Genomic DNA, 16,040 nt, shown 5'->3' on the forward strand with positions numbered 1-16,040 from the left:
CCCTCTATTATGAGGAACACGGTAATTCGGCTCGAACAGTGTTCCTTCCTGCTTGAAGTAAAAAAAAAAACGTGGGGATGGCCCGTGCGGGAATCCGCGGCGGCGTGACACAAAATGTACACTTACTTGGCAGCGGGGTATGATGGCCGCTCAACGCCAGGGACCAGCGGAGCAACCTCCCCCCCGCACTGATGGCGCCTCTCCAGCACGTCTCCAGACGACACTTATAAGGGTAGGCGGCCGCTCGACGGTCGTCTCGTCTTTCGCAATGGGGAAAACCGCTCAACGCACGGAAGGTGCGGATCAGCCCACGGCGACCCACGGCTCCTCCTGGCTGGGCCGCTTCTATTCACACGGGCTCTGGGGCATTGCCGATTGTCCCTCTGCGGGCCACTCCACGCCGATGGACCTCGACGGTCGTCCTGTCACTCGCACTAGGGGGCCGCTCAACGCACAGATGATGCGGAGCAGCCCATGGCGAACCGCGGCTCCTGCTGACTAGGGTGAAACCGCCGCTCCTCTTCGCCCGGGCTCTGTTGGAGGTCTCCTTTAGCCTGTCCACTGTGGCCACCTCATCCCATCCTCATCGCCATTGTTATGAAGAGGCTGGCGCAGACAGGTAAGTTATATTAAAGTTTTAATTAGTATTTAATAAAGGAAGAAGACCCCCAACATGTAGAGACTCCTCTCCTTCAGCTCTTTCTCCAACTGACCACATTAGAACACCTAGATAACCCCAACGAGGAACACTGTCATCAACATTCCATGACATCATACTCCGTCATCTGGCTAGAGGAGAAAACACCATGGAGGGCATTCTCCACTTACATCTTATGAGTCTACAACAGGTACTCCGCAATGTACCCAACCGCACGCCCGCGGCCAGAGACTTCTAATCCGGAGAGGGGCCCGGATCGTGATCCCAAACAGTCTACAGGACAGAATCGTGGCATTGGCCCACAAAGGCCACCAAGGAATAGTCAGAACAAAAGCCAGGATCCGACACCGAGTGTGGTTCCCACACATTGACACCAAGGTGGAGCAACTCATAGCAGCCTGTCTCCCTTGCCAAATAACAGGTGCACCGCCGAACCCTGAAACCATACAGTCAGCAGAGCGGGGGTCCTCAAGATGGGACGCAATCAGCATCGACTTTTGCACGGTTCAGGAAGGGACATATCTACTGGTGGCTATCGATGACCATTCCAGATACCCGGAGGTGGAGACTGTATCCTCAACAGCAGCAGAAATAGTTATACCGGCCCTGGAAAAGATGTTCGCCACACATGGCCTGCCATGACGCATCAAAAGTGACAATGGACCGCCATTCCACGGTACCGAGATCAAGAAGTACCTGGATGAGCTGCACATTCAATACCACCACATAACGCTGAGGTGGCCACAAGCAAACGGCGATGTGGAAAGGTTCATGCAAACCATCAACAAGGTGCTACGTTTATCTAGGGCACATTCCAGCCCCTGGAGAGAGGATCTGTACCGATTCCTACGAAAATATTGGGTGACGCCTCACTGCTCCACAGGGCTACCACCGGCAGACATCATGTATGGGACATTGATAAACTCGTCAATTCCCCATCACCGAAGCCGGGGCATAGACGCCTATGATGGTGATCGCACTCAACGAAGGAGAGTGGCTGCAAATGAACACATGAGGCATGCACGGAGGTCGGAACACCGAGTCGGAGACCAGATGCTAAACCCCACGAAGACCAAGCTCGAAACACAGTATGATCATCTACCATGGACCGTGACCCAAAAGGCAGGGATAATGTTGACAGCAGCACGAGGTCACCGACTGATCACCCAGAACGCCTCGTGGTTCAAGAGGGTGCCCCAAAATGTGGACTGATGGGGACCAGCAGATCTCGGAGGTAGCGGAGCCGCCACTGGAGGGTGCAAGCCAGCAACCCGAGGGAGAGGCGACCCTGAGGTACAAGTCAGACGAACCACCCGACGCACCGGAGGAGGCGTCTCCAAATGATGAAAGTGAGCCTAATCAGGGAACCAGCCCGGGGACAGGCCCAAGGCCAAGGCCAGAGCGCTATGCGCTAAGGACAGCACTGAGGGCCCCAGAGAAGCTAAGAGACTATGAGTGGTAAAGTGACATTGGGGGGAGGACAAGAAAACTGCTGGACTAGAGTGCACAGAAGAGTTGTTACCAAGGATATGTGTTATTGTAGTCTGTTGGGAAAAAGGAGGAATGTTGTGTATGCCTTACCTCCCGAGCGCGGTGACGTAAGGCACCAGTTAATAAAGGGCCCGCCCCTCCGCACCCGGGCAGACCAGAGCCAACGCATGTCGTGTGTGTTGCTTCTAGCTCCACAGCAAGGGCCTCTACGCAGGCCCCATTCTGTTCTCCCTTCAGCCGGCGTACCAGCAGGGCAGAACGGAACAGGAATGATGACTGTGAGTGTCACGGGAAATGGGTGTCATGCATAGAAACAACGATGCCCTTGTGAGTGATGGTAACGTTAGGGTTTGGTAAATAAGTTGCCGATTTTGTTTGTGGTAAAGGAGGGACGTGGTGGCGTTGGTTCGCGCAGCGCGTGTTGCGCTGGAGGACGTGACTTCACGAGCTAATACAAGGAACCGCCCTTCTGGGTCGGGCATTTCCCAACCATCTATTGCTGCGAGGGTATCATTAATGCTTCGGGGAGGCCGCCTCTCGCCATCTTTATATGCGGTCAGCACTTAAGCCTTTCGAGGTTCTTCTTCTGCCTTTACTGACAGCGTGTGCCCAGGTGCCCACACGTGGGATTTGGCTACCCCTGTGCAGGCCAGTGGAAACAGTGGGTTTTATTTTTTAGTTGGCCATGGGCCAGGGCACACCTCTCTTAAGCATCCCTCGGGCCTCGCTCACACAGTCCCTGGAGACGCCCAGGGGAGCCTGCGGGAGACAAAATGGCGATCCACGCGATAGCAGCCAAACCACTGGAAGAATTTGCCAGCTGCTTGGCTCTCGTGCGGGGGCGTAACATCAGGACTAAAACATCTGGGCAGCCTATTTATAGCCTGCTCGGAAGCATGCTGGGAGCATTTTTAAATAGGAGCAGAAGTGTGCCTCAGCAGATGTTACAACCCAGAGCACCTCTGATCTTTTCCATATGCCCGTTTAGGAGGGCTGGGCGGGAGGGGCGTGGGGGCCACTGCACACAGCTCTCTAACAATGTCAGGGGCACACATTTCTGGCGCCCCAAAAAAACAAAGGGTCCCATTGAAAGTATAAGGACTCTTATGCAGATTGTCTTTCCCAGTACGCAGGTGGCATTTGTGGGGAGGGGGGGGGGGGGAGGTGGGGAGGGGAGAGGGTGGGCGTGCCGAGCCCGGGAGCAGTCACGTACTTGGCGCCCCTGGACAATGTATCTCAATCCCGTGGTTCACACATGCACCCCGTATTCCAGTACCGGGCTCCTAAACAGAGCTCTATGCACCTGTAAGGGGATAAAACCTGTCCACAGTACCGACCTCATTACTGAAGCGCCTAGAAGCCGGAGGAATTGGGCAGAAAGCCCTCTAGAAACACGCGACGTTACCTCTCGCTATTCCAATTTTCCACCCACACAGAGCTCAAGCAGCGCCTCTGCATTCAACCTTGTGGAATATCCCCTATTCCTGTACCGGGGCCCACAAGCGAATACATCTTTACCCCCCATCCCCCTCCCCCCAACCCCCGGCGTTGCAGTACCGAAACCTGCACACATGGATCAACCAGGGAACCCATTCCTGACCGCCAGCTGCCCTTGCCATTCCCGGCCATAAGCCTCTATCCACCCCGCCAATGCACCACAACCACGACTTGCAAACCGGTGCTGCCATTCCATGATAGATTTGCCTCTCAAATGCCATGTTTTGAGAATGTGGAAACGGGGTGGGTGGCGGGGAGGGGCCATGACCGGGGCCCATCTCACTGCATCAAAGCACTGCAAAAATCAAGCCTCCAGGACATTGTGGCATAAAAAAGCACATTTTGTGGCACAAGCTTCTATTTATTGCGCCGTTTTTTGCGGCACATTTGTTATTGATTGGAGGGTGTTAGACTGACACATCGCAGGCAAGGAGGCCGTGTGGCCCAGGTCCTCCCAAAAAATGGGGCATCTAAAATAAAGCAGAGGATATGCTATTTTTAGATAACCCATTTTTGGAAATGGGCAGGCCACCTTGTTCTCAAAGGTGACCTGTACATTTCCACAGGGCAGAGCTGTAGCGCAAATGATGAGCTGGCCAGCCGTCTTCAATACACTGCTGTCGGAAGCACTCTCTGGCAAATATTTTCTACAGGCTCCCAGTGCAGTGTGACGGGCCCCTGTCACTGTACAGTGCGATCCAGTAAAAAACACGAGGAGACCAAATGGAAGTGAGACAGCAACTGTTCATCTCTGGCGCAGGTGATGAGATGTGCTTACTCGAGAACATGGCTCCTTGTGTCTTTTTTTAATACTGCTGTTTTTGTAAAAAAACTGCTGCTTTAGTGCTTTTTTCTAAACAGCATTTTTGCAATATTTTGCAGGATCACTACAAGCTGGATTGTCTGTAAAACAACATCCTCTGGCACAGGGATGTTATTTGAGGGTCAGCAGGGGTCGCAACTGCGACCCCTGATGTCTCCATTGCTACCCCTAAAAAAAAAAGCTCCTGGTCTGAGCCAGTGCCATGTGGCTCTGTGTTTCTGGAGTGGCTGGATTTCTTAATTAGGCCTCTTTAAAAAAAAAACAAAACGTTTCCACAAGGATAACACTGAGCAGTGACCCTAAATAAGATAGGAATAACACATAATTTGTCTTTTGGTCATTCTATACAATAATTGCTAGACTAGGGGGGTGAGTCACTAATTGTGGGCCTCATTACGACCCTGGCGGTAAGGGGTTTACGCCAGCGTTAGCTGCGCCGACCCCTTACCGCCAATTACGAGGTCCCTTAGCGCCATGGAGGTTTTAACACCCGCTTTTGGCGGGTGTTAAAATCCATGGCGCTAAGGGACCATGGAGTTAATTACGCCACCGTAATTTACGGTGGCGTACTTAACGCCTTCCCCACTCCCATCATGCCCTATGGGGCAAAAATGGGAATGGGGAAGGGTAAATGGGGATTGGGGACTTACCGCCCCGCCAAGGTCGGAATGGGGCGATAAGTCCGCCAACCACCATGGCGTAAACGTAGTTTACGCCATGGTGGTAAAGTCACGGCCCAGGCGGTAACTTACCGCCTGGGTCGTAATGAGGCCCTTAGTCTGTTCGTAAACGCCTAAAATTCACAATGCAGACAAAAACTTCCAAAAAGCATTTAGAGTAGAATAAGCATCTATTACGTATTTTGCTTTTCGCAAGTTGCAGTTATAGCATGTTTTTTTTCTGCCGTTGTCTCTGTTACGATCATCACAAGGCATTCCATCTCGGTGTCCTCGGTCACTTGACAAAATCCTTGTGCCTAAAAGCATGTGTACATTGTAGAAATGTTTGACCATAGCACATAAAGTGAGCCTTGATTTCATTGTGCCGCAATTAATGCTTTGTTGTAATGTGTCTATCTCCCTGGCATGCTGTTCAAGATGTTTGTTTGCATGTATGTATGTGCCCAGAGTGCGGGATGCTGTGTGAGTGCACTGCTTTCCTTGCCCTACTCTAAATTCTTTAAAACACAGTTATGAACCCTCCTAATGGTATGTATTTTGGCAACCTCTGAAGCCTGTAAAGTAGATCCATGTGGGCTTGACATGTGGCCAACTTGGCACCAGACCTTTATGATGAACTGGCCTGCTGTTAAATCTCAGTTACCAGTTTAATGGTATCCACTACAGGGTGTAATTAGCTTTCTGGCTTTGAAAACATTCAGGCATGTAATTGCTCATTTTACTATAGCCGGTAAGATAGCTATAGCCGGTAAAATAGCTCAGTGGATTGAGAGCTCGCTGCTGCGATGTGTGTGTGATCTGCATGTTGCAGGTTTGAATCCTGGCAAAGCCAACTCAGCCTTTCATCCTCCTGAGGTTGATAAATGAGCACCAACACAGGTTGGGTGATATTGTATGTATATTTGTTCTATATAAACTAAAGTGCTCATTTGGCATTGGACGTCTGCTAGCATTCACAGTAATTTGGTAATATGAGCCTATACACACTGACATTAAAGATACATATGGTGATCCATTCTTGTATACAATGTATATCAGTTACAGTGATATTGTCAACATATTTTTCGTAGTGCACTTAGGAACAATGCTATGTGATGCCACTTCCAGTTTTGTCAAGGGGTGAAAGATCGTGTTCCATCGCTTCCTGTGATGTCACATTGGGGTGGGATCAAAAGACATCACTTCCTCTGATGTCATCAGAGGTCAAGGGTTGTGTGATGTCACTTCCGCTACCACTGGCATTTTGGTGAAATTACGTCCCTGGTCTGGCATAAGTAACCATCTGTCTCGCTGTATCACCTCGTGAAATAAAGAATACACCCAATCGTGTGTATCCCTCTATCTCGCCCTGTGGCCCAAAAGACACCCATCTATACCCTCTTTTCTCACTCACTGCACCACTGCACTGCAAACACATCCATCTGTATCACCCTGTGAAATAAATAACACACCCAAGAATCCTTCTGCCTTACTCTGCAGCCTAAAAGACACCCATCTATACCCTCTTTTCTCACTCACTGCACCACTGCACTGCAAACACATCCATCTGTATCACCCTGTGAAATAAATAACACACCCAAGAATCCTTCTGCCTTACTCTGCAGCCTAAAAGACACCCATATATATCCCCCTACGTCACTCACTGCACAGGTGCACTGCAAAAACAACCATCTGTCTTGCTGAATCACTGCGTGAAATAAAGAACACACCTAATCGTGTATATCCTTCTATCTCACCTCACAACCCAAACGTTACCCATGTACATCCTCCTATCTAACTCACTGCATCGTAAAAACAACTATCCATCTTGCTGTATCAGCGCGTGAAATCAAGAGCACTGTGTGTATCCATCTAGCTCATCCCGCTGCCCAAAAGACACCCATGTACATCCTCCTCCCTCACTGCACTGCGAAAACATCCATCTGTCTTGCTGTATCACCGTGTGAAATAAATAACACACTCAAGTATCCTTCTGTCTCACTCTGCGGCCTGAAAGACACCCATGTGTATCCTCCTGCCTTACTCACTGCACCAGTGCACTGCAAAAACCACCATCTGTCGCGATGTATCCCATGAAATCAAGAGCACACCCAATCGTGTGTCACCCTGTGGCCCAAAAGTCACCCATGTATATCCTCCTATCTCCCTCACTGCACTACTGCACTGCAAAAACAACCATCTTTCTCACTGTATCTGCACGTGAAATAAAGAACACAAACAATCGCGTGCATCCTATCTCACTCCGTGGCCTAGAGGACACGCATGCATATCACCCTATCACACTGCATCACGCACTGGTAAAACACACCCTGGCATTTCTATCCTTCCTGCTCACTGTATCACTGTGCCAATAAAACAAACCCTGGCAACTGCTCTTCTGTCCCACTGCACAGAATCAAAACCCTCTGGTATGTCTGTTCTTTATCACTGCACAAATTGAAGAACACATTGCATTACATGTATCTTTCTGTTTCTCTGCATCACTGCAAGGAAAGAGCACGCTGGCATGCCTGTCATTTCATCTCAGTGTATCACTGCATGAATTAAAGACCCCATCCTACCATTGCCACCCTTTCATCTCACTGCAGGGAATAAAGAACTCCCCAGGAGATTTCCACCCTTCATACTTATTCCCTCACAGCTGTAAAAAACCCAAACCTCTGATATTTCAAGCATTCCTCCCCCATCACTGCAAGGAATAAACCACCTTTGGTTTATAAACCATCTGTGGTCCTGACTCATAGTATCACTGCATGAGTTAAAGCACCCCCTCATCATGACTAGCTCACTACAGGAGTGCATCGAATAAAGAACACCCCAAGGATGCCTGACCTTGCATCTCAAACAACACCTGCATCATGTTTAGCTCGCCGTGTCACCACCAGTGCATGACATACGGAGCACATCAAAACATTCAGTCCTCATGTCTCACTTATGCACGAAATACAAACATATCCACAGACATGTCAATCCTTGCATCACACTGCCCTGCGAAACAACTCCTCGGGCATGGTCAACTGTTGATTTCACTCTATCACCACTGCATGGAATACTGATCACACCCCACCATTGCTATCCTTATGCCTCACTGTATCCGTGCACAAAATAAATATCCACAGTCTATCCTATCTCACTGGATCACTGCACTGAGAAAGCAACACCTCGGGCATGGTCAGCTGTTGATCTGACTCTATCACCACTGCATGGAATACTGATCACACCGCACCATTCCTATCCTCTATGCCTCACTGTATCAGTGCACGAAATAAATATCCACAGTCTATCCTATCTCACTGAATCACTGCACTGAGAAACAACACCTCAGGCATGGTCAGCTGTTGATCTCACTCTATCACCACTGCATAGAATAATGATCACACCCGACCATTTATATCCTTATGCCTCACTGTATCCGTGCCAAAATAAATATCTGCTGTCTATCCTATGTCACTGCATCACTGCACTGAGAAAGCAACACCTCGGGCATGGTCAGCTGTTGATCTCACTCTATCACCACTGCATGGAATACTGATCACACCCCACCATTCCTATCCTTATGCCTCACTGTATCAGTGCACAAAATAAATATCCACAGTCTATCCTATCTCACTGGATCACTGCACTAAGAAAACAACACCTCGGGCATGGTCAGCTGTTGATCTGACTCTATCACCACTGCATGGAATACTGATCACACCCCACTATTCCTATCCCTATGCCTCACTGTATCAGTGCACGAAATAAATATCCACAGTCTATCCTATCTCACTGGATCACTGCACTGAGAAAGCAACACCTCGGGCATGGTCAGCTGTTGATCTCACTCTATCACCACTGCATGGAATACTGATCACACCTCACCAGTTCTATCCTTATGCCTCACTGTATCAGTGCACGAAATAAATATCCACAGTCTATCCTATCTCACTGAATCACTGCACTGAGAAACAACACCTCAGGCATGGTCAGCTGTTGATCTCACTCTATCACCACTGCATAGAATAATGATCACACCCGACCATTTATATCCTTATGCCTCACTGTATCCGTGCCAAAATAAATATCTGCTGTCTATCCTATGTCACTGCATCACTGCACTGAGAAAGCAACACCTCGGGCATGGTCAGCTGTTGATCTCACTCTATCACCACTGCATGGAATACTGATCACACCCCACCATTCCTATCCTTATGCCTCACTGTATCAGTGCACAAAATAAATATCCACAGTCTATCCTATCTCACTGGATCACTGCACTAAGAAAACAACACCTCGGGCATGGTCAGCTGTTGATCTGACTCTATCACCACTGCATGGAATACTGATCACACCCCACTATTCCTATCCCTATGCCTCACTGTATCAGTGCACGAAATAAATATCCACAGTCTATCCTATCTCACTGGATCACTGCACTGAGAAAGCAACACCTCGGGCATGGTCAGCTGTTGATCTCACTCTATCACCACTGCATGGAATACTGATCACACCTCACCAGTTCTATCCTTATGCCTCACTGTATCAGTGCACGAAATACATATCCACCATCTAACCTATCTCACTGGATCACTGCGCTGAGAAAACAACACCTCGGGCATGGTCAGCTGTTGATCTCACTCTATCACCACTGCATGGAATACTGATCACACCTCACCAGTTCTATCCTTATGCCTCACTGTATCAGTGCATGAAATACATATCCACCATCTAACCTATCTCACTGGATCACTGCGCTGAGAAAACAACACCTCGGGCATGGTCAGCTGTTGATCTCACTCTATCATCACTGCATGGAATACTGATCACACCCCACCATTTCTATCCTTGTGCCTCACTGTATCAGTGCACGAAATAAATATCTGCCGTCTATCCTATCTCACTGCATCACTGCACTGAGAAAGCAACACCTCAGGCATGGTCAGCTGTTGATCTGACTCTATCACCATTGCATGGAATACTGATCACACCCCACCATTCCTATCATTATGGCTCACTGTATCAGTGCACAAATTAAATATCCACAGTCTATCCTATCTCACTGGACCACTGCACTGAGAAAACAACACCTCGGGCATGGTCAGCTGTTGATCTGACTCTATCACCACTGCATAGAACAATGATCACACCCCACCATTCCTATCCTTATGCCTCACTGTATCAATGCATGAGATAAATATCCACAGTCTATCCTATCTCACTGGATCACTGCACTGAGAAAACTCCTTGGGCATGGTCAGCTGTTGATCTCACTCTATCACCACTACATGGAATACTGATCACACCCCACCATTCCTATCCTTATGCCTCACTGTATCAGTGCACGAAATAAATATCCACAGTCTATCTTATCTCACTGGATGACTGCACTGAGAAAGCAACACCTCGGGCATGGTCAGCTGTTGATCTCACTCTATCACCAGTGCATGGAATACTGATCACACCCGACCATTCCTATCCTTATGCCTCACTGGATCAGTGCACAAAATAAATATCCACAGTCTATCCTATCTCACTGAATCACTGCACTGAAAAAACAACCCCTCAGGCATCGTCAGCTGTTGATCTTACTCTATCACCACTGCATGGAATACTGATCACACCCCACCTTTCCTATCCTTGTGCCTCACTGTATCAATGCACAAAATAAATATCCACTGTCTATCCTATCTCACTGGATCACTGCACTGAGAAAACAACACCTCGGGCATGGCCAGCTGTTGATCTCAATCTATCATAACTGCATGGAATACTGATCACACCCCACCATTTATATCCTTATGCCTCACTGTATCTGTGCACGAAATAAATATCCGCCGTCTATCCTATGTCACTGCATCACTGCACTGAGAAAGCAACACCTCGGGCATGGTCAGCTGTTGATCTCACTCTATCACCACTGCATGGAATATTGATCACACCTCACCAGTTCTATCCTTATGTCTCACTGTATCAGTGCACGAAATAAATATCCGCCATCTATCCTATCTCACTGGATCACTGCACTGAGAAAGCAACACCTCAGGCATGGTCAGCTGTTGATCTGACTCTATCACCATTGCATGGAATACTGATCACACCCCACCATTCCTATCCTTATGCCTCACTGTATCAGTGCACGAGATAAATATCCACAGTCTATCCTATCTCACTGGATCACTGCACTGAGAAAACAACACGTCAGGCATGGTCAGCTGTTGATCTGGCTCTATCACCACTGCATAGAATAATGATCACACCTGACCATTCCTATCCTTATGCCTCACTGTATCAGTGCAGGAGATAAATATCCACAGTCTATCCTATCTCACTGGATCACTGCACTGAGAAAACTCCTTGGGCATGGTCAGCTGTTGATCTCACTCTATCACCACTGCATGGAATACTGATCACACCCCACCATTCCTATCCTTATGCCTCACTGTATCCGTGCACGAAATAAATATCCGCCGTCTATCCTATGACACTGCATCACTGCACTGAGAAAGCAACACCTCGGGCATGGTCAGCTGTTGATCTCACTCTATCACCACTGCATGGAATACTGATCACACCTCACCTGTTCTATCCTTATGCCTCACTGTATCAGTGCATTAAATAAATATCCACAGTCTATCCTATCTCACTGGATCACTGCACTGAGAAAGCAACACCTCGGGCATGGTCAGCTGTTCGTTCATCTCACTCTATCACCACTGCATGGAATACTGATCAAACCTCACCAGTTCTATCCTTATGCCTCACTGTATCAGTGCGCAAAATAAATATCCGCCATCTATCCTATCTCACTGGATCACTGCACTGAGAAAGCAACACCTCAGGCATGGTCAGCTGTTGATCTGACTCTATCACCATTGCATGGAATACTGATCACACCCCACCATTCCTATCCTTATGCCTCACTGTATCAGTGCACGAGATAAATATCCACAGTCTATCCTATCTCACTGGATCACTGCACTGAGAAAACAACACCTCGGGCATGGTCAGCTGTTGATCTGACTCTATCACCACTGCATAGAATAATGATCACACCCAACCATTCCTATCCTTATACCTCACTGTATCAGTGCACGAGATAAATATCCACAGTCTATCCTCTCTCACTGGATCACTGCACTGAGAAAACTCCTTGGGCATGGTCAGCTGTTGATCTCACTCTATCACCACTGCATGGAATACTGATCACACCCCACCATTCCTATCCCTATGCCTCACTGTATCAGTGCACGAAATAAATATCCACAGTCTATCCTATCTCACTGGATCACTACACTGAGAAAACAACACCTCGGGCATGGTCAGCTGGTGATCTGACTCTATCACCACTGCATGGAATATTGATCACACCCCACCATTGCTATCCTTATGCCTCACTGTATCAGTGCACGAAATAAATATCCACAGTCTATCCTATCTCACTGGATCACTGCACTGAGAAGACAACACCTCGGGCATGGTCAGCTGTTGATCTCACTCTATCGCCACTGCTTGGAATACTGATCACACCTCACCAGTTCTATCCTTATGCCTCACTGTATCAGTGCGCGAAATAAATATCTGCCATCTATCCTATCTCACTGGATCACTGCACTGAGAAAGCAACACCTCAGGCATGGTCAGCTGTTGATCTCACTCTATCACCACTGCATGGAATACTGATCACACCCCACCATTGCTATCCTTATGCCTCACTGTATCAGTGGACAAGATAAATATCCACAGTCTATCCTATCTCACTGGATCACTGCACTGAGAAAACAACACCTCGGGCATGGTCAGCTGTTGATCTGACTCTATCACCATTGCATGAAATACTGATCACACCCCACCATTCCTATCCTTATGCCTCACTGTATCAGTGCACAAGATAAATATCCACAGTCTATCGTATCTCACTGGATCACTGCACTGTGAAAGCAACACCTTGGGCATGGTCAGCTGTTGATCTGACTCTATCACCACTGCATGGAATAATGATCACACCCGACCATTCCTATCCTTATATCTCACTGTATCAGTGCACGAGATAAATATCCAGTCTATCCTCTCTCACTGGATCACTGCACTGAGAAAACTCCTTGGACATGGTCAGCTGTTGATCTGACTCTATCACCACTGCATGGAATACTGATCACACCCCACCATTGCTATCCTTATGCCCCGACTCTTCTGCTGAATAAACACCCTCTCTGGCTTGTGTATCCTTCTTTCCTACTGTATCACTGCATGAATGAAATACCCCCCCCCCCAAACCCCTAATTGCAGTCCCTATATCACTGCATTACCTCGCGGAGTAAAGAACGTCGTTTCTCAATGCAGTGAAATAAACATACACCTCTCATGTCTCCATGTTACCCAGGTACATCCGTGCAATGAATACAAACACCCCTGGGCCGTTCTGTTTCACTGCACCACTGCATCCTTTAAAGAACCCGCCCACCTTTCCTACCCTGCACCATCTGACACGCCTATCCTTCTATCTCACTGCTTCGCTGCCGCGAAGAAACATGTTTCCCCTTCTGTGCCGCTGCACATAACATTTACAGGCGTGTTTTTCTTCCCTAGCTGCTTTTCATACAGAAGATTGCAACATGTGTCTGCTGGCTCGCTGCCTCACTGCAAGGAATGCCCAGCACTGCGCAGCATTTCTAAGCCCCCCGCCCCCCTTCTCTCGCCCTGTGTCAGTGCAGTGAATAAAGACTATTCAGAGCCATGTCTTTCTTCGAGCTAACCACTTCATTGCGTGGAATGCCTGCCTATTTCTCTCCTCTCACCTTGCCACTGCACAGAGTAATACAGAACACAGTGCCTCATTCCCACTGGTTCCCTTTGGTCACCCTATACCCCCGCACTGCCGTTTCTTTCGTCTATTTCACTGCTTCACCACACGTCACTGTTTCACTTCTGGCACTGCACGGAATAAAGGACACTCAAGAGGCGCTGCCGTCCTTACATCTCACTGCTGGCTTGCATGCAATGCAGAGCAGTGTACAGCATTCCCACTGTTTCCCTCCTCTCACCCTGTATCACTGCACGGAATAAAGAACATCCACAGCCATTTATTTATTTATTCTATTTAACAGCTAGAAATAACATAACACTGTGCAGCATTCCCACTGTTCTCCTTCTATCACCCCCTACGATAGCAAGGAATAAAGATCATTCACACGCTGTCTATCTCTCTGCATGGAAAACAGAGCAGTGTGCAGCGTTTATGCTGATTCCCTTCTCTCACTCTGTGACAGTGCTCGGAATAAAGAACACTCAGGCTCTGCTGTCCTTCTAACTCACTGCTTCCCCTCGTGGAATAAAGAACAATGTGCAGCATTTACACTGATTCCCTTCTACCACCCCCGATCACTGCAAAGAATAAATGGCATTCACAGACACTGCTGTGCTTCCATCTCCCTGCTTGATTGCATGCAATACAGAGCAGTGTGCAGCATTTCCACTGGTTTCCTTCTCTCACCCTGTATCACTGCACAGAATAAAGAACATCCACGCCATGAATTTCTTCTATTTCACCGCTAGAAATAACATAACACTATGCAGAAGTCCCACTGTTTCCCTTCTATCACCTCCTATCAGAGCAAGGATTAAAGAGCATTCAGACACTGCTGTCCTCCTGTCTCACTGCTTCACTGCATAGAATACAGAGCAGTGTGCAGCATTCCCACTGATTCCTTTCTCTCACCCCGTATCACTGCACAGAATAAAGAACATTTGCAGACACTGCTGCCCTTCTTTGTCCTTCCTTCTTTGAATGGAATATAGAGAAGTGTGCAGCATTCCTACTGCTTCCCTCTATCACCCCTATCACCGCACGGAATAAAGGGTATTCACAGACACTGATAGCCTCCTATCTCACTGCATGGAATGCAGAAGTATGCAGCATTCTCTGTGTTTCCCTTCTATCACCCGTATCACTGCAAGGAATACGGAGCATTCACAGACGCTGTGATCCCACTCATAATCCACTGCTTCGCGGGGGGGGAGCGAGGGGGGATCGCGGGGGGGGGGCTTCACTGCAACCGCCAGTGAGGCCCTGCCCGAACAGGACTTTCAGAAAACGGAGAAGACTTCGGCAAGCTTGGCACGACTTACCTTTTCGTTTCTCTTTGGGGCCGCTTTCCCGCCCAAAATAGCAAAGTCCCAGGCAAGATGTCTCCGGGTTTCTGGTCTATCCCCTGGACCCTGGGCTATCGGCCTGGCGTCGGGACTTAGTAATGTGCACTTTGGAAGAACTTCTGGGCACAAAACCTCTGCTCTCCCTCTCGCAAATATACCCACACGCCCGCCCCCCTCTCTCTCTCTCTCTCTCTCTCTGAATTCCTGGGTGGGTTCCAGCGGGATCAGGCGGCTGCCAGTAAAACCCACCCCGCACCTGGTTTCACTTAGAGCCGCCGAGTCCCAGCAAGAAGCAACCCTTTCATGTCCAGCTGTTGCAATTTTATCAGCGCAGTGCAGCGCTGCGCCCCCCTCAGCCATGGGTCCCCGCGCCCCACCATCCCCCTCACCACCGGGCCCACTTGCTTGTCCCCAGACACCCAGTACACACTTAATGATTCACACGAAAACACACACTGGGCTTCGCATGTGATGGCAAGTACTGTTTTAACCGCTGTGTGCCAATGGGGTTGCGCATTTTCTTGCGCCGTTTTTGCGAGTTTCTTTTACCTTTTTGGAATGGGCCTCTGAACAGGCCAGTGAGTGGACATGAAGGGATCTTACATGAGCGACTGTTTGTGTGGATAGCCTCGCACAGGCTAGTGAAATGGCGTGGAGGCTTGGAGTGGCTGAGGTGCAAGATAGTGGCAAAAGACATATTACCTGGCTTTTCTTCCAGAGAAAAGTACTGGACATATTGGCACATGAATGCCAGCGAGCAGGA

The 16,040-nt window shown here is 48.6% G+C and overlaps 1 protein-coding gene across 1 annotated transcript in view; it reads right to left on the reverse strand.

The window, feature by feature from the left end:
• The window catches only part of EFEMP2 (EGF containing fibulin extracellular matrix protein 2), a 304,335-nt gene extending 288,860 nt beyond the window's left edge, over positions 1 to 15,475 (reverse strand). Inside the window, exon 1 of the mRNA XM_069645012.1 lies at positions 15,254 to 15,475. The gene's annotated coding sequence lies outside the window, so the exon portion shown is untranslated. The remainder of the gene's footprint in view (positions 1 to 15,253) is intronic.
• Positions 15,476 to 16,040: the final 565 nt, after the last annotated feature.

Source organism: Ambystoma mexicanum, chromosome 2p, assembly GCF_040938575.1.
Source record: "Ambystoma mexicanum isolate Mex_15411 chromosome 2p, UKY_AmexF1_1, whole genome shotgun sequence".
Classification (NCBI taxonomy): Eukaryota; Metazoa; Chordata; class Amphibia; order Caudata; family Ambystomatidae; genus Ambystoma; species Ambystoma mexicanum.